This window comes from Podarcis tiliguerta (assembly GCF_965153285.1).
Source record: "Podarcis tiliguerta genome assembly, chromosome: 3".
NCBI lineage: Eukaryota > Metazoa > Chordata > Lepidosauria > Squamata > Lacertidae > Podarcis > Podarcis tiliguerta.
This window is the reverse complement of record NC_139536.1, coordinates 8659828-8680533: the sequence shown is the minus strand read 5'-3', so window position 1 is coordinate 8680533 and position 20706 is coordinate 8659828. Positions and strand designations below refer to the sequence as shown.

The 20706-nt window shown below is 43.6% G+C and overlaps 1 protein-coding gene across 3 annotated transcripts in view; it reads right to left on the bottom strand.

Annotated features, from left to right (window-relative positions):
* BCL11A (BCL11 transcription factor A) overlaps positions 1-20706 on the bottom strand; it is a 247535-nt gene that overhangs the window by 18169 nt on the left and 208660 nt on the right. The window lies entirely within an intron of this gene.

The window sequence follows — 20706 nt, the reverse complement described above, 5'->3', positions numbered from 1 at the left end:
ATTTGTTGACTCTTTTTACTCTTTCTTGAAAGTCATTCCTTTCCTCAGAAATAAACTTCAGCAATAAGTGCAAACACTTTAACACATAAGCAGATACACGCCACATATAGCTAAGGCCTTGATCCTGGTCCAATTTATACTAATGCACATTGTGGCCATAATCCTAAGCATAGTTTCCTTAAGAGTAAGACCCATTGAGCTCAGTGGGGCATACTGCTATGTAGATACGCACTGCTATAATTGTAATCTAAAGCCAGAAGTATCAAGTCTATGGATTTGGAGCAGTTCTGCTATGGTCTCATGGGATTAATCTGATCCATTATTGGAGGATCATAGGATACTGTGATCCTAACAGTATTTAACCTATGGGCATTGAATAACTTCAAATTTAGGTACCTCCACTAATTTTTAATGAGATTATTTAAATATACATTTTCTGGTTTACTTCCAAGGAAGTATTTTAGTGCACATGGTTATGGTCTAGTGTTGCAATCCTAACCATACTTATTTCCAAGTAAGTCCTGCTTACATAAATTATGAAAATACATGCCAAAGATAAGGGTGCATATCTCATAGGATCAGAGCCTAAGCCAATTAATTATATGCCAGTCCTCATTTGGAAGCATGTGATTTTTGTTTTTTTGTTTTTTAAAAAACTTATTCTGTAAAAAACCTTGTTTCAAGCTGTCAGCTGAGAAAATGAAGCCTGAAATATATGATATAGTACAGCCTTTCTTTCTCCAACTGGCTTATGGGTCACCCAAACAAATCTAGATAACCAGATGGCTGGATAGCTAGATAAACATGGATTTGGATAACTTGGATCCAACATCTGGCTAAGAAACTAGCTGAATATCCAAATTTAGAGGGGCTAAATAGAAGAAACCTACAGGAGCCATCTTGCTTTTCTTTAAAATGCTTAAGACTGTAAATGTCATTTTGAAATGCAGCTATATATCTGAAATTTGATATATCTGTCTACTGTATAAGTAACAATTTATTTTAACCAGTATGACATGGTCCCGCTTCCTGCTATACTGATAACAACCATGTGACTGGCCCCTGGTCGGCCAATAAGCAGGCGTGCCAACTATTGGGGGCCGAGACACCTTGATCCCCTCAATATTTGTTTTATCTTCAGGCAGCCCTATGCACATGTGATGTCACACACCGCAGGTCCAGTGGACCGCAGGTCCATCTCCTCCAGAGCACTCGGCCTTCCACAATGCGCATGACATCGCACACGCGCAACAGCATTGCGCCCTCCCAATCGTGGGGGCAACCTCACGTCTCTGGCTGTAGGATCTCAACTTTGCCCTACCCATTATTGAGTCTACTCTGCTACCCCACACTGAATTCCTTGGTGTACTGTAATTTAAATATCACCTAGCAGAGCTGGCCCAATACATTTAGCAGCCTGAGGCAAGGACGAGATGGTCCTCCCACCTTGCTTTCTGGACTTGCAGTTAACTCTTACTTCAGCGCTGGTGATTGGTCAGCATCCTCCACCACACCTGAGGGCTACACACTAACATAGGGCTACACGCAACTAGTTGTGCACTCTAGTTAAGCCCTAAACTCCATAGCGAATCTCAAGTCACCCCATATGCTAGACAAGTACCCACTAGTTTGTACCATCAATCCTACGCACATCAGTGGAAGGTGGTTGTTGTTGTTTGCCATCTACTTGTTAAGTCTAGTCCCTTGACAGAAAAGGGCAGTGATGCTTATCCTCTTTAGTTTTCCCTTGCAAATAGTCAGGTAGCTTGGACAATCACCAACAACGGTTCTTTGTACCCCTCGGTAGTTGCTTGCTTGGGAATCCCTGGTGCTGTCATTCCCAAGAGCAACTCCACATTTTACACTGCAATTCTGCTACACCTGCAGCAGACATATATCCATAAATAGCGTATACAAATATGTGGGAGCTCTGATGCATGGACACAGAGATGCTTAAGGGCACCTGCCTGAAGTTCACAGCATTTATGTGCTCACTGAAGGAAATACTGCTTCTCCCATTAGGACAGGACTGTCATATTCATAGCAGTTCTGCCAGGCCAGAGATGAGGAAACTATGATCCTCCAGAAAAGACTTTAACCCCCATCAACACCAGCCAGTCTTGCCAATGGCTGAGCATGATGGGAAATGCAGTCCAACAAAATGCCGAAGGACTGTGGTTTGATGGGAGAGGATGTCAAGGTCCCAAGTTCAATCCCCAGCATCTTTACATAAAGGTTCTTTAGAAGCAAGGAAATACCTCTCTATCTATGAGGTTTTGGGATGGGTGCTGCTGAAGCAAAATGGACCAACTGTCTGACCAGTATAAGGCAGCATCATATGAATTGGAGAGAAAAAAATAAACCGTAAAAGGGATAAATCCTTATTATTCTCTTTCAGTGGTCTGTTTCCACCAAAAACAATGGGGGGCATTGAGAGGACAGCAAAAATTAGCATAAATAAATATCTCGGCAGCTAATTGTGACATTAACAAACCATTTTGAAACTGCCGAGCTCTTCCTGGGAATGCATGGGGGCACGCGCGCGCGCGCACGCACACACACACACACACACACAGTGTATTTCTATATACTGTACTAGTCTTTGAACAAGCAAGGCTTACAATGGTATTTGACTGTGTGCTGATCTTCTAGGCTGACCTGTGATTTACTTTACGGCGGTGTTTATAATCTCACTCAATATAACCCACTTGTGGGCAAATCTTTTTTACAAGATTAGACAGTAGATGCCAAAATTAGGTTTCCAAACATATGCCTAATGTACGTGCGGGTAGAGAGGAGGGAGGGAAGTATGAAGTGGATGGGTTTTGAAAGAAAAACGCTGAAGTCCCCCTATCAAGTGATCTTCATTGTTCTTGTTTTCCTCCTCACTTCAAAGAAGGAGAAGAAAAAGCTTTATAAGGGGGATTTTCATTATACAATGTGTTGAATAAATGACTTTGGAAAATGACAGGCAGGCAGCTTTACAGTTATGTCTACTGCGACTCACACAGAGCCCCCCCCCAACCCCTGCTCGTAGCTTCAGGTTTCTCTATTATTATACATTTAGTCTGACAATCTGAATTGGGAGAGAGAGAGAGAGAGAGAGAGAGAGAGAGAGAGAGAGAGAGAGAGAGAGAAATTGGAAGGAGGAAGAAAAGGAGAGATTCAGCCATCTCTGGCAGGTGTTTAACATTTTGGTTGCTTTAAAGGAACCCCTTTGGAATAATATTTAACATTTCATTCTTCTGCCAATGCCAGCTTTTTAATGAACCTTACTGTGATGTTTAGCGCAGGGCGCTGAAGACGGCAGCAGATAAATACGTAAATCTTCTGGAAAGAGGAAAACTCAATTGGGCATGCAGATTTCCGAACGCTTGTTTGTGGGCTTTGGGTGAGGGTCCAGAGAGGACAAAGTGGGGTGGGGAAGGCAACAGGGAAGTCAAAGCAGTTGGCAATGTGGATAGTTCTCAATTCATTTTGCTGTTATAAACTAGAAGCTTTTTATAAAAACTGCAGCAAGTGATGCTATCACCCTCTGGTCTGCTTAACAATGCAACGCACCCCTGCTTTGCTAGTTTATGTATTAGGTCAGTGGAAATAGCACTGTATCTTATAATGAGGATACAACATAACAGTTTTTGTAATTGCATTTTAGCATTCCCATCAACTAGATATTCTGGATCAGAAGGGCAGCTGGTATAATCATAATGTCAATGAGAAAGGCTGTTACGGCAGAGAGTAAAGATTACATGGAGGGGGGAGCAGCTTTGAAACTGGTAATTATTACCAGTCCACTAATAGCAAATGATGCATTGCAGTTTCACCATATAATCTGTATTTCATTCAGCTTCTTGTTGGGGCAGCAGATTATATTACAGTGCTCACAATGCCAAAATTTCTAACCTACAGTCATCAATAAAAGCCTTACGTCCCATAATTTGGTAAATGACTTTCTTCATAACATCTTCAACTGTTGTAAAGACTAGTATCGATTTCTTACATAGGGGGGAAAAGGCTTCATTTATTTACTGGAGTATAAAATGTAATATTTTTCTTCATTTGCTCAGATGAAAAACAAGTTTCCACTTTTACCATTCCTGTATGGTGGGGGGGGAGAGAGAGAGAGAGAGAGAGAGGGAGAGAGAGGGAGAGAGAGAGAGAGAGAGAGAGAAAGAAAGAAAGAAAGAAAGAAAGAAAGAAAGAGAAAGAAAGAAAGAAAATGCAAGGCGAGAAAGACAGTTAAAATCCATGAGTGATTTACCTCCTGCTTTGAAGAAACACAATTTCTAATTTGTCTATTAGTACTTGATTAATTATGAAAGCTATTGACTGACCATTTTACCTCCTGGAGATGTTTTAACAGCCGATGCAAGATTGCTGATGCATTAAGGATTGGAAGGAGGGGTCCAACTAGGAAGGGCAAATTTAACAAGAAGTGAGCGAGCTCTTGCTCAGGACAACGCAAAGCGGCAATATTTTGTTTGTAGCATGGACACCATCCAAACTCAACCCTTCATACAATAGATACCCTTTCCCAGCTGTTTTCTCCTCAGCCTGTGGGCGATGTACAAAGTGTCTATACAACTCAGAGTCTCCCTGTTTCCCTCCCCTTTCCCCATGAACTTGTGGCGTCAGCTTACTGCAATGGCATGAGGGTCCCTCCCCAACCCCCAGCCATGCAACAGAAAAGGGTGTGTGGCTGTTTACTAAACTCCCTAGTTTAGGAAGAGGATTACACATATTTACGTAAGATAAAGCTATAACCAACACGGTGAAGTTCTACCTCCACTGCCGGAGGCAGTATGCTTCTGAATATGTGCTGGGAATCACAAACAGGAAGAGGGTTGCTGCACTCAGGCAGTATCAAAATTTGCGAATATGTGGACCCAATCTGGGGCTCTCTTGCATTTAGCAGGTCCTGCCCCCATACCTTGTAACTCAGGGTAGAGATGCTCCTGAAAGCCTAGGTAGGAGAGCATGCACACTTAGGCACATCATGTGTCTGTCCCTCCCTCCCACATTCCTCCTCTCTTCAATGTCTTCATCTGCTTGCAACCATCTGGGCATAAAAACTGCAAACACAAAGGCCTACACAAAGGCTGCTCCAAGAGAGGATTTGGGAGAAGCACCAGAGGTGCTTGCAAGACTAGCAACCTGCCCATGTTCTCCCTCCTTCTGCTTCTGAGTTACAAACAAACTCAAATGCAACAGCCTCGGTTTAAGGGATGTTGATCCCTTAACCATGTTGACCAGAGACATGGCCCTGCATACTTCATTGTTGCATGGAAGTGCAGGGGGAAAAGCATCGATTGTGGTAAGCGGACATAGGAATCAGCAGCCCAAGCACCTCAGCTTTCAAAAAACCCAAACATTTATTTATTTTTTGTCCCTCAAAGCTGTGAAGATGAGCCTTGAAAAGTGACATCCCAGAATTCCCTTTGGACATGCCAACAGAATTCCCTTGTAAGAAAGAGCTCTGCAGAGTCCCTATGCAGCCATGGCACCCAAAAATGTGGAGTGCATCAAACTGCACTGTCCTGTTCACCACATGGATTTATATGGTCTCCACATAAAGTTTGCAGCATATGGCTGAATTGCATGGATAATACAAGACTGTATGAGAACAAATAAGTTTCCATAAGATATTTCCCATGGACCTGACTAGGCATTAATGTTCTCAAACCATGAGTGCAAGAAGAAACTGGTTTCAAGCGAACTCTCAAGACACCTGTGTCCAGTGCTGTGCATTGTCATTCTGCACAAGCACAGTACTGGGGACTGTGTCTTGAATTCAGCACTAGGAAGCTTTGGAAGAAAAGTTTGAGATTCTGTGGGAATCTAGAAGTCCCACAGACTGGGCCTCTAATACGTTTTGAAATGCTTGCTATCTCCTGCAGTAGTTAGAAAGGGGAGGGGGGACAATAAACTAGGGTAAAATGCAAATATATGAAAATCTACCTGCTTTGAATAATTAATGCAGAGTTCAGTTTTTCTTTGTGCAATGTTTGAATTACCCTGATTTTTTTTATCAATTTCTAGCGCAAAGGCGTGTGCAGATCTGGCAAAATCCCAGGCTACGTTCCCCTTCAGCCACAAGTGCCACGGCACAGTTTCTCTCAGCATATGAAAATTAAGCAACGGATTACTGCTAGGCAAGGGCTGGAGTGGACCCAGGCCAAGCATGGCAGAGGAGGCCTCTGTTTAGTAAATCATACTAATCCAGCCAATCTGGAGCGCTGCTTTGCCAAGACTCAAGGCAGACCCTTAACGCTGTCCAAGGATGGAACTTTCCCTAACCTGCCTCAAAACTGTCATCAGGGTTGTCTGTAGCTTATGAAGGAAGCATTTTAAAGTCTGTGAAACCTTGTTTCACATTTCAACACTGAGGGATCCTTAATACTGTATGCAGTTTTAGGATGGGGGGGGGGGGATGTTGCTTGTCTGTAGGATAGAATAGAATAGAATAGAATAGATTCTTTATTGTCATTACACAAGTGCAACATTGCACAAGTGCAACGAAATTGGATGCCATCCCTTAAAAACAACAAAAGCAAAACAACAACAACAACCAAACAAACCACATTCCAGCCACACCCACACCAACACCCATCAAACTCCCAGGTCACACTATCGAGTTACAGCATTCAAAAAGGCCACAGCTCTTGGATAGAAACTGTTTTTCAGTCTATTTGTCCTTGACTTGATGTTTCTATATCTCCTGCCAGAAGGCAGTAGTGCAAACAGACTGTGTCCCGGGTGAGATGAATCCTGCAGGATGTTGTTTGCTTTCCTAAGACAACGGGAACCGTACAGTTCTTCCAAAGATGGGAGAGGATGACCAATAATCCTTTGGGCTGTGGTTATGACCTTCTGGAGCACCTTCCTCTCCCTAGCTGTACAACTGGAGAACCAAGCACAAATACAGTATGTAAGAATGCTCTCTATGGAGCCTCGGTAGAAGGACACCAGCAGTCTCTCACTCAGATTGTTCTTCTTCAAAAGTCTGAGGAAATAAATTCTCTGCTGGGCCTTCTTCACCAGAGCAGTGGTATTTGCGCTCCAAGTCATGCCCTGATCGATAGTTACTCCCAAAAACCTGAATTCCGCCACCCTCTCCACCCGTTCCCCGTTGATATACAAGGGCTGAATGTCCGCCTTTTTTTTTTCTGTAATCCACCACCAATTCCTTGGTCTTAGCCGTATTAAGAGCCAGATTGTTCTCTCCACACCAAACACAGAGCCGCTCCACCTCGTCCCGATAGGCGGACTCATCCCCTCCTGAAATGAGCCCTACCACCGTAGTGTCATCAGCAAACTTGATGATTTTGTTGCTGGAATAGATGGCTGTACAGTCATACGTATAGAGAGCATAGAGCAGGGGACTCAACACACAACCCTGTGGTGAGCCGGTGTTAAGGCTAAGGGCTGTGGACATATGTGACCCTACTCTAACCCTCTGAGAACGTTCTGACAAAAAATCCAAAACCCAGAGACAGGTGGAGTTGGAGAGTCCAATCGCCTCTAGCTTGGACACCAGTCTATGGGGGAGGATAGTGTTAAAAGCAGAGCTAAAATCCACAAACAGCAGCCTCACATAACTCCCCGGCTGCTCCAGATGGGACAGAGCAGCATGGAGAGTGGTGGTGATAGCGTCTTCTGTGGATCTATTTGCCTTGTATGCAAACTGGTGGTTGTCAAAAGTTGATGGAAGACAGGAAATAATGTGACGGCGCACCAGTTTCTCAAAACACTTCATGATGATTGGAGTCAGTGCAACTGGTCTGTAGTCATTCAAACTACTGATTGTGGATTTTTTAGGCAGAGGGACAATAGTTGACGACTTCAGGCAGGGTGGGACAATAGACTGGTGTAAGGACTTATTGAAGATCTTAGTAAAGACCCTCGCCAGCTGATCCGCACAGCCCTTCAACACCTTTCCAGTGATGCCATCAGGTCCAGCCGCCTTCCTCGGATTCGCCATCCTCAATACCTGTCTCACCTCATGCTCCTCTACCGTGAATGAGGGGCCCCTATGGGCTGGTGGCTGTAATACCGGCGTCTCAGGTGGCTCCCTCTCGAAGCGAGCAAAGAAGAGGTTAAGCTCCTCCGCCAGCAAAGGGTCACCGTCGACAGCACCAAGGTTAGGTTTGTAGTTGGTAATATGCTGAATCCCCTGCCACATCTGTCTTGTGTTGTTGCTCCTTAAATTATCCTCAATCCTCAGCCTATAATCCAATTTTGCCCGTCGAATACCCCTCTTCAAGTTTGCTCTTGCCACACTGTAAAGCTGCACCTCGCCTGACCTAAAAGCCCTGTTCCTTTCCCGCAACAGGCACTGGACCTCTCTATTCATCCAGGGTTTCTGATTGGGGTAAAACCGGATGGATTTATTTACTGTGACAGTGTCTGTGCAGTGATTGATATAGCACAGAACTGCCGCCGTGTGTTCCTCCAGGTCTGTATGATCGAAAATATCCCAATTGGTTCTCTCAAAACAGTCCTGCAGCTGGTGAATAGCACCTTCGGGCCAGATTTTAACAGATTTTGATATTGTGGGAGCCCGTTTCCTGAGTGGGATATATGCTGGTACCAGGAACAGAGACATATGGTCGGACTGGCCCAAGTGTGGCAGCTGTAAAGCCCTATAGCCGTGATCCTTAATACTGTATGCAGTTTTAGGATGGGGGGGGGGGGATGTTGCTTGTCTGTAGGATTTTGTCCTGTCTCCTAATGTAGCTAGTCAGGTTGTTCGGAGAAGCTCACAAACAGGGTCTGAAGGGAACAGTTCTATCCTAGTGCTCCTCCAGACATCCTTTTTATTACGCATTCAATATGATTTGTGTTTGTGATACTATCGCTTGTCCTATGCAAGCCCACTTCCAATACATTTCGTGCCTACCAAAGTTTTGGGGTGGCTTCAATTCCAATTGATGCACATCTTGTAATTTCATGCTGAAATCCAGTAACTTTTCATACCACAAATATTCAGGGTGGGTGGGTTGACCCACTTTTGTTGTGCTATAGCCCCACTGAACATCAATAATAAGGTAGTATTGGAGAACAATACTGTACCTGTGTGCCTAAGATAATACTTTTAACGAAATGGGAATCTCCCCCTGCAGATTTTTTTTTAATAGCATAATCACCGGGAAAACCACCTTAACATTCAGTGCCAAATAAGGGCATTTACCTTCTATCCAAAACGGACCCCGTTTTTACAATCTGAAACACTGATGGGCTCTGAAAATGCTTAATTCGCTAGTGAAGAATGAAGAGTGCTTTTGAGTATCTGCAGAGAATCTTCCTCTCACCAAAGATAATGATAAAAATTAAGGGCAGTCCATTCAAAGGATGTGAACATCAAGTGGAGTAAGCACATCTAATTTTTAGGAAGCAATATTTGCTTTTAACGGGTTCCATTGAGACAGTTTTAATCCACGCATCCCACAAATTTCTTCATTTGGACCATGCTGGTGGAAGAGTACAAAAAAAGGTAAAAGACATTTTGGTCAACCATTGCTGCTGGTGGTGGTTACATTCTCTCCCTTGCTGCACAAATTGGCAAGTCCCAGTCTTGAAGCTCCTGCAGAATCCAAGTTCGAAGGCAACAAGTCTGGATGGAAGCAGAGCAAGCGGGAGTGTCCATGAGGCAAGGATACCCGCAAGTGACTCCCGTCACATGACCAGCCATTGCGCTGTTCCGTCAAGGCTGGATCAATGGGCGAGCGCCACCTGGGCTCTCTCTTTGCCCTGCCAAAGTGGCAGAAGGAGGAGGGGGAGAAAACACACTGTGTTTGCTCCTAGGAGCCAGGAAGGGAAATGAGAACATGGAGTAGAGAGTGGGCCAGACAGAAGGGCCCCTGCTGTGCCACCTCCTTCCCTGCCCTGCTGGAGAAGCAGTCCTGCCAACTCTCTGACTTGCAACAAGAGACAACAAGAGTTTTTGACTCCTCTCTCTCTCTCTCTCTCTCTCTCTCTCTCTCCCTTCCTTCCCTCCCTTCCCCCCCCCCCCCCAGCTGAAGACTTTGCCTTTATGCTGATCAGCTTTGCCTTGGTTGAACTTGCCTAACCAAGGTTACGGATAATCAAGGGTTATCAACTTTCCAGGAACAGAGTCAAAGCAAGTCTTTAAACAAGCAAGCAGACAAAAACCATTACTAGAACTGAGCTGCTACAGCAAATCTTCTCAGGACCTTAAATTCCTCTGGAATTTGTTGCGATAGCTAGAAAAATGCCAGAGTAAGCGCAGAGTCACATACCACCTTCTGAATGATGCAGGAACACATACATGTACGGTACTCAAACTCTGCACAGCCTGTATGAACTCTGGTCTACACATATATCTGAATCAGGTGGGAATTCTACTTACAGTAATAGGAAGGAACTCAGCTAAGGGAGTTACATTTTTGAATAGTCCCTTAGTACGTTAAAAAAGACCTCGGAAATGCTGGAATTAATGAGTGGGGGAAATGTTGTGATGCTGCTTGGGGGCTTCCCACAGGTATTTGGTTGCCCACTGTGAGATCAGCACCCTCAGGCCACTGGCCTGATCCAGCAGGCTCTGTACTTGAGCAGGTTCAAGCAGAAGAAGGCAGCCCTTTAAGGGCTCCGATCCCAAATCGCTTAAGGCATTAACAGTGCAAATCAGCACTTTGAATTGTGTTCAGAAATGGACTGGGGGACATTTCTAGGGAAGCCAGAACAGTTATTCCAAGGCTGGTGAAGTATGTTTCGTATACCTGGTCTCAGTCAATTATCCAATTTCCATATTTTCTTCTCTGAAGATAAATTGTCCGATTTGGACCATTTTAGAGTAGACCGAAGGATGGATGAGAGGGAGAGAAGGGAGGTATGACTAAATAACATGTGGGTAATAAACTGAGCAGAAATACTAATCGACAGTGGGATGAATCACTCTCTCTGCTGTGCAGATACCTTGTTTGCCATTAGAGAGGCTTAGAAGGAGTATGTATTGGTACATGGACGCAATTAAGAAGACAAATCACCCCATAACATGAGATCTTTTTCATGAATGTACAAAGCAAAGAAAATTTAATTATTAGTATGTATCATTCCATGAAATACGCTACCAGTACTAAGTGCTTTACAATCCTTAACTCATTCATTCCCCCCTGCAATGCCATCATTAGACTCATTATTATTCCATTTTACAAACAGGCTGACTGAGAGTAGAAAGTTAAAGTCATTCCTTTCGAGGTATAGTTTGAATCAGACTAGGCTCTTCAGCCAGATATTCTAGGTTGCATTTTAAACCATGGTTATTATAGCACACAATATGGGGGTGATAGCCACTTTTAAAATGTGGATGATAGTTTCTGGAAATGAGGCTTGCCAATTCAAATGATGAGGCTGATTTCAAAGCAGGTTTGCAAAGTTTAAAATGTATGTACAAAGCCAGCCAGATGTCTTTTTTTATTATTGTGCATTCATGATTCTTTGCGCTAATGATGATATTGGGGCAGCCATATGCAATCATATTTTCAATATTGTTTGTGTCTGCAAAAGGAGACATACTGTTTCATTTCCAATCTGTGCATGCCCTGTAGTTTCCTACTGAAATTCTGCAACTTTTCATACCTCGGTATAGAACAAGAATGCCCCTTCAAACGGAAATAATAATAATAATAATAATAATAATAATAATAATAATAATAATAATTTATTTATACCCCGTCCTCCCCAGCCAAGGCCGGGCTCAGAGCGGCTTACAAGCAATAATAAAAACAACTTAATGCAGTTAAGTTGGGGAAGCATCGTAAAATAACTAATAAAGTGGAATGACGTGTGGACAGTCCATTATAAATCCACAATTAAAGAAATATTACTGCATCAATGATATGCTGCAGAATACACTCACCAAAATACCGACTGGTTTGAAGGGGGCTCAAGCCAGTCACACCTAGTGGCCTAGTGGGCTTGTTAATCCTTTCAATGCCTGTCTAGGATTGCAAAAACAAAGACCAGTCAGGCCACAATAAACAGCTGAATTTACTTTGGAGGGTCCCAAGTTGAATTAGCCCTTTAAAAAGTGACCAAACAGGGGAAATGGAGGAGTGGTGGTGATAGTTTCTGTCTGTGTTCCTGCTTTTTGTACTTTGTGAACTGCTCAGAAACCTGTTTTGGCATTAAACGCTATATATACACACACCTACAACCTGCATTTATTCAAACTTTTCACAAACTAGTCCACAGTCCTAAGCTATGTTCATTTTTAAAAGTTAGCAAACATTTAAACATTTTTAAAGAAGTCATGCTCCACTTTTCTTATTTTTCTTTGGGGGGTGAAATGGGGGTGGGGAACCTATCAAGCTGGTTTATAATGGCCTCCAGGCATGTCCACAGCAGCCACCACCAGAAAGCAAACCAGAAAGGCCAATTGGGAAGGAACTGCGGAAGCAAAGATGCCATTGCTGTGGGGAAGGCAAGAGGGAAAATGCTCTAGAGCTAAGCATTTAAGCACTTAATTCTGCCAAGTCAGTAATGGAAGAATATGCCAGCCAATGCGCCAACAGGCTTTGGGAAAGCTTGCCTTGTTTGTGAAAGGAAAGGCAGCGTCCAACATTTTTTAGTATCTGTACACAATTGACATTTATAGGAGAAGTAGCCATTCAGGGTTCAGTGAAACAGAGGAACATAGGAAACGGTTTATACTGAGTTCATCTAACTCGGTATAGGGCTCATCCACACTTCCAGTTATCCCACTGCTTTCCCCTAGGAAAACACACACTTTGCCACTGAATCGGAGCAAACATCAGTCGGGTTTTCCACAGGTTTGCTCTGATTCAGCTATAAACGGAGAGTGGTGGGAAAACCTCTCGGAAGTGTGGATGAGCCCAGCAATGGCTCTCCAGAGTTTTAAGCAGGAGTCTTTTCCCGACACTATCACAAGATACTAGGCATTGCAGAGGCTCTACCACTGAGCTACAGCACTTGCTAGATTCACAATGGACTAACAAGTCCATTGTGTGTAAGAACATAGGTAGCTGCCTGATAGCAAGTTAGTTAGTTCATCTACCTCAGTACTGCCCACACTGACTGGCAGAAGCTCTCCAGGGTTTCAGGCAGGGGACATTCCCAGCCCTACCCGGGAGGTGCCAGAAACTGAACCTGAGACCTTCTGCGTGCAAAGAATGTGCTCTACCACCAAGCTATGGAACACTGGGAACCGCTTTATGCAGAATCAGAACTGGTCAATATAGCTCAGTACTGTCTACAATGAATGGTAGCAGCTCTCCGGGGTTTCAGGCAGCAGGCTCTCCCAGCCATACCCAGAGACACCAGGGATCAAGCCTGGTATCTCCTGCATACAAAACAAGCATGTCAGCAATCCCTCCTCCCAGATGCAGCACCTCCCTTACTGCTGAAGTCCAAGTTAAGAATAGGTTCCCACTCCCGGTAGTGGGCAGCCCATAACAATCTACTCCACACAACACAGGCAGCAAACACACCGTTACATTTCAAGCACATGCCCCAAAGAATCCGGGGAACTGTAGTTTCTTAAGGGTGCTGGGAGTTGTAATTCTTTGTGGGGGAACTATAGATCTCAAGATTCTTTAGGGAAGTCTTGTGCTTTAAATGTACATTGGGTGTGCTTTAATTGCATGGTGCAGATCTGCTCAAAGATTGCTGCTACATACCCTCCAACTATACACATTTAGCTGCTAGTTCATTGTCCACTCCTATGGCTTTGAATCAAGTTGCTAAAAAAAAAAAAAAAAATCCACACAACCAACCTTCCACTTTGAACCAAATTTTAGGCTACAATAGCTCACTAGAAAATTACCAGACCAAGGAAGCAAACAGTCCTTGATCTCAGTGGCCAAAGATGATTAAGACCTGCATGGACAACACCTTGGCTATCTGCAGAAAACCCTGGGAATGATAGTTTTGTGAGGATGCTAAGGATTCTCTGAAAGAGAAGGATCTCAAAAAATTACAGTTTCCAGAGGTCCATCTAGATCAGTATTGTCTATACTGATAGCCAGCAGCTCTCCAAGATTTCTGATCTGCAGATGCTGGGAACTGAAGGTGGCAAATGCTGTTCCACTGAGTTTCGACCCTTCCCTGGGGCCATATAGATCAAACTAGTGGAGTCTAATAGTCCACAGAAATTTCACAACTACAATCCAACTTCAGTCCAAAAGCATGCCAGTCTTCATTCCACTCAGCCCTACAGGCGTGCTGATAGGTGGGTGTTTTGGATCATTAAGAGCTTCTAATGATCCAAAGGTTCAGAGCATGTTCCTCCTTGCCAACCTCTATCAAATATCAGACCAACAACAATATGAAGAGAGGAGAAAATGAGAACCTCCTTACAAACAGAAGGTTACAGCATATAAAGACTGATTAATCTTACATGGGAAAGAGAAAGTATCCATGTTGAAATCAATATGAAGAATTAAGTGTAATGACTAGAGGTGAGAGAAATCTGAACTCGGCAATACCAAGATTACTATATCAGCAGCCAACAGATACAAGTTTAAAAAATGTGACTTGATTAATAGGAAAAGAGGCTTCAAATTTAAATTAAAAGATTTAAGAAAGAAGTTTGCCCGAACTAAGGCAAAGCACCATGACTGGTCCTTCGGAGTCAACTGCATTCTGACTACCAGATGATAAATATGGTCATCTTTCATAGGCCAAGCCCATAAACTGAGAATATTAACTGTTAAACTAGAAAAAATGCCCAAGGGAGGACAATTTTAGTTTGGGTTCTTGGGACTGTCCCACAGCTAGGTTTTGATTTTGTAAGGCATTCAGATAACTTACATCTATCTGAAAGGTGAAAAGGTCTTGACAGTAACTTGGTGGAGTTAACTCCCGGCTGCATCCTGGGCTTGACCAGTCTCTCAATTTGCACCTGGCACTTCTATGGGTATAGGTCAACCACAGTTACTAAAAGCATCATCAAAGCAGATGTGCAAGCTAGGTGGGGTGATATCACGTTTCACTCTCAGCTGGAGCCATGCTTCTAATAACGAAGGTGATTCAAAGTTCACTTCCAAACATGAATCATCTTATCTCTGACTTCCATCTTACTTTCTGAGCAAAGTCAAGCACAGCTTTTTGAAAGACCTCAAAATGGCTGAAACGGCTGCCATAGGCAAACCATGTTATCAATCAGACCATCAGAGCTACTGTCCAAGATATTTTGGTGCTTGAGGCAAGAAACCCAAACAGTATTCTGTCTCTATCTCCCTCCCCCATCCGCCTCCTCTGGGAATTTGGTTTCTTACAATGCAGGACTGAAGAACGTTTTTCAGCCCAAGGGCAGCATTCCCATCAGGGTCACCTTCTGGGAGGGGCACATGCTAGTGACGGACAGAAGAAAAAAATGTAAATGTTACCTGTACTGTTAGCTACTTTCTACACTCACCCCTGTCTATCCTCCAGCTGGGCAAGTTAAGGGACATTAGTATAGATCAAAGGTAAATCCCATCCAGGCTAAAACACTGGAGGTACAAAGCAGGACCCGTGAAGGGTACGGCTAGGGATGGGGGGGGGGGGAGAGAGCCTGGGAAGAGTCCTGAAGGCCAAATGAGAGAACTAGAAGGCCACATTTAGCCCCAGAGCCTTAGGTTTCCCGTGCTGCTTTTAATGGTATCCCCAAATCTGGATGTCTTTATCCTACCTAACAATAGGGCTGGGCTCTACTAGCTTTTTGCCACTTGACCAATTAATAACAATTCTTCTTTGTATGATTGCATGTTTTGTTTGGCTAGCTACAATGCTGCAGTTCCATTTTCCATACTATGAACCAATCATTTGTTTCTTTCAAAAGCACCCAAATGGGACGTGTGTGTCCTTTGTTACTGGAGGACCCCTTGCCCAATGATTTAAACTCAGATGCCAGGGAATTATTCTCCATTTCTTTCTCCCTTTTCTCTCTTTACCAGGATTTTTTAAATAAAATTAAAAAATTGAACAGCAGTTTGAAGCTAAACCAGGAATCTCTTTTTATTCATCTTAAATGTCAAATGAATGCTTGTCTTCAGACGCGACAGTACTGAAGGCATGGAAAATGGGAGAAACACACACCAGAGTGGGGGAATAATTAATTGTTACCACTTGCACTAGATTCTCTCTCTTCTCCATCTGGCCTGTAAAAGACACACACCGACACACTCCAGTCAAATCTAAGCACTCACAAGTCACATGTATTTCAGCAAGGAAGATTTAAACATGTATTTTAATTCTCCCAGTTCAACTTTTAAGTGCTTAACTTGGCTGGATGGTATCCAAAGCCTTTTTGCTACCTTAAGAAATCCATACTCTTGACCTGAGTTAAAACTGATATGACGTCTGTCCGCACTCCTTCCCCAGAGTTCTAGCGTTGCTGATTCAGTGCTTCTCCCTGCAAACCATAGGGCACCTGTGGATAGTCTATGTCAACAGAATTATGGGAGGATTTGCAGAGTCAGCATGAGTGGCACCACTGGTTGTTTCCACTGATAATGTGACAAGCAGGCAGCAGCCCTCATATATACATTATATTCATATCTCCTGTTCCTTGCCAAAGCTCAGAGCAGCCAAGTGGTTTCAGAATCAGACACCGGCTTGTGTCTAGGCAGCAGTCGGCTCTGCCCCAAAAATGTAGTTCCTTCACAGGACCTCTGACCATCTTCTGGGCCTCACAAAGGATTGGTTTCACCCCTGTAATTCCCTGCATGCATGTGTGGAGGGAGGGTAAGGTTGATGCAGTGCAAACACACCGGTGAGAATGCCAGATTGGCTCCACCAGTGCATTTGCACTGCACTGCTTCTGCTGCTACCTTGCCCCTCACTCTTGTTATTTGTGGTGATGGGAGGTCAGGTAAGTACTGCCTCCCCTGCCAACTGCTGCTGCAGGTGAGGGACTCTGGCCTGATTGCCCTGTACTTTGGAAGCGAAGCTGCAGCACAGCCTTTTCACTGGTAGAACCCACTCAGCAGTACTCACTACCCACTAGGCTCCTTTGACATAACTCCTAGGAAAGTGGCAAACACTTTTTTGTTCTGTTTGTTTTGTGAAAAGTCCGATTTGGGTTTCGTTGTTTCATTTTGGTGCATACTTTTAAATTTTGTTTTATGCATTTCTTACCTTCACTGTAAAGTTGCCTTTATTTAAAGCTAAACTGGCAATTTCTAAAATCTATGATGACAATACCAAGCGCTTACAAGAATGTGTGTGTGTGCATATACCTATATAAAAAACTAATAAAGAAAACAAAAGCTAGTACTGGGTTTAAACTACAAGAAAATCAAATTTAGATTAAACACTAGAGAGAGCTTTCTAGTTCTCTTTCTAGAGAGAGCTTCTCTCCAAAGAAGGAAATGTGGTGCCCCACTGTTCCACTAGCACAGTTTTATAAATACATAATGATTTGGGTTATCAATCTTCTTAGTTGAGTAATCGTTTACCTCTTAACTGGTTAATCAATTGATTAAATTTAATTAATATGCATGTTATAAAAAAACTCCATTTAGATATTGAAGGATATAAACAAGGACTCATGGTTACAAGGCCATATTTAACCCTGCTGCCATTTTTTGTCATAATTTTCCCCCTGCCAACTCATCGGCAAAAGCTTCCATTGAATGATCCTCTGTTTCAAGCTTGCAACAACTCTTTCAGTTCTGCAGAATGCGAACCACTCAAACAACTATCTGATGGCAATAGAGATGAACTGTCTAGCTCACTCCAAATGTCCCTCATCGTATGGAATGGCTTATTAGCTACAGCCAAGGAACACAGATATTTTAGCCCTTCTGTAAGGGTTAATGCTTAATAACAGTCTGTTTCTGTTCATATAAATTTTTGCTCAGTTAATTCAAACAAGCAAAGCACACTAAAAAATAAAAAGTAAGCTCACTTTCTCCTATTACCATGTTTCCACAGAAATGGTACTCCTAAGGTGCACTCCCGCTGGTTTTAAACTGTGGAAAGGAAATCTAATCACTCATCCAAGTGCTCAAAGCGGTGTACAACGTCATTTTGTTCATCTTTGCAACAAGCCTAGGAGACAGGCCACTACTTAAGCAAACTAAAACAGAACTAACTAAGTAACTATTATATTTCCCAAACTGGACCTGAAGTTGACACAATGACTTATCTATAAGTGGAAACACATGTTTCAGGAGATAGGGAAGCTGTCAAAAATGGCATCTCCGTGTTAAAGATCTCCCTCTCGCCCCCATAACATGGAGCTTTGCGTACCTCATGCTGCGACATCATTGCATTGTGTGTTTCTTGTCCCCTCTTCACCAGCTGCTGGTGGCAGAGAAACACAAAAATTCAAGATGTCACAGCATGGGGTTAAGATGTAGAACACTTTGGTGGGGGGGAACGTAACACAGGGATGTTATTTTCAGAAGCAGTCTGGTGCCTCCCGTGATGTGTATCTCTGCCCGAGACTGCCTTGCAAATCTATGGACCCTTCTAGGTATCCCTTTCACTGCACAATCACGACTATTTGTGCTCATGATGGTATCAGGGCAGTAGCACACTATCCTGCTTTCAATACAATTTGTGCCTGCAAAAGCTTGGGAGAGAACATATGGCTTCATTTCCAATCAGTGCATGCCTCATAACCTCCAGCTGTACTCCTGTAACTTTTTTTAATTGCAAATATTTGGGGCAGGGTTGTCCTGCTTTTCTTGTGCTATAGTGCAAGATTAGTAGTAGTAGTAGTATACCGCCCATCATCTGACAATTACAGGGTGGTTCACAACATAAAAATACAAAATACATAATAAAACAACAACAAAAATAAACCAATAACCCTCCACCCACAAACACAATTAAATGGACATAGAATGTTAATCAGCCAAAAGCCTGGCTCTAGAGCAATGTTTTCACTTGGCACCTAAAGATATGTAATGAAGGCACAGGTGAGCCATCCCGGGGAGAGCGTTCTGCAAATGGGGAGCCACCACAGAAAATGCCCATTCCCATGTTGCCACTCTCTGAGCCGTTTGTGAAGGAGGCACATAAGGAAGGGCCTGAGATGATGATCACAGAGTCCAGGTTGGTTCATATTGGGGAAAGGCAGTCCTTGAGGTATTGTGGTCCTGAGCTGTTTAAGGCTTCATAGGTCAAAACCAGCCCTTTAAATTGGGCCCGGAAACTAGCTGGCAGCCAGTGCTTTTGGGCCAGGATTGGTATAATATGCTCAAACCATCTTGCCCTGGTGAGCAAGCTGGCCACCAAATTCTGCACCAGCTGAAGTTTCCAAACCATCTTCAGAGGCAGCCTGTTCTATAACACATTGCACAGAGGCCACAGAGGACACCAAGCTACAGCAAAGGATCCAGAAGTACCCCCAATCTGTGTACCCCCTCCTACAGAGGGATTGTAACCCTATCCAGAGAAGAAGAAGAAGAAGAGTTTGGATTTGATATCCCGCCTTTCACTCCCTTTAAGGAGTCTCAAAGCGGCTAACATTCTCCTTTCCCTTCCTCCCCCACAACAAACACTCTGTGAGGTGAGTGGGGCTGAGAGACTTCAAAGAAGTGTGACTGGCCCAAGGTCACCCAGCAGCTGCATGTGGAGGAGCGGAGACGTGAACCCGGTTCCCCAGATTACGAGACTACCGCTCTTAACCACTACACCACACTGGCAGGCAAACTCCTATCCCTCTGGCCTAACAGTGCCTCAGAGGATTCAGCTTCAGTCTGTTGGCTTTCCATTACCAAGGCAAGACGAGGGTCCAGCACCTCCACTGCCACCAGATGTAAAGGAGAAGTAGAGCTGTGTGTCATCAGCATATTGCTGACTACTTCAAAATTCCTACATAAACCCACTGAGCGGTGTCATCTGATGTTAAACAGCATAAGGGACAAAACTGAGCGCTGAGGAACCCCACGTTGAAGGCTCCATGGGGCCTAAGATCACTTCCCTCAAGAATCACCCCCTGGAAATAACCATCCAAGTAGGGCCAAAACCGCCACAAAGTGGTGCCGAAACTCTGATTAAAATGGATCTAGAAAAGCAGTTTCCCACTCCAGACAACAATAATGCAGTACTATTGAGGAAGCATCACAGAGCTGACCCATTGACAGGAAAATATCAGATTCCTCATATTTATGTCACGTCCAGCCAATCCACAGGCTTCATATTGTCTGCCAATTGGAAGAGCCAATGCTGCGCTGCAGTTCCGTTCTGTGCCTGAAGAGGGCTCCAAGGCACTGGCCGCCCATGATGGCTCATATGCCAGCCCTAATGCCTTAAGAGGTTCCATTAAAAAGTAGGGGGAAATTATAACTAAACTTGTTCAGGTATACAGTGCAGACGTGTGGTGGTGCGAAAACAGCCTGTTTATTCATTAATGCACAAGTTCACATTTGTAAGAAAATGGAGACCACTCCAATATGCATAAAAGCCTGTGGTAAGGCTTAAATTGATTTATGTATATGCTGGTTCAGACACTTATAGGAGCTGCAGAAAGTGATTGAGAAAAAAAGCGGGAGGGGGAGGAATATTCCTTTATATTATTTCTTGCTCCTTTTAAAAAAAAAACTCTATTAACAAGAAACAGCTCTATGCTTGGCAAAAACAGAGATGGATTGTGCCGTCCCTCAGAAGCATAGCGCAGCTGCCAATCAACTGTCATTCTGTTATTGGACTTCACATAGTTTGGCTATCAAACCCCCCTCCCCAACTTCTGTCTTCAAGTTGGCAAGTTAATTTGTCAGTCTGGAAGTAATT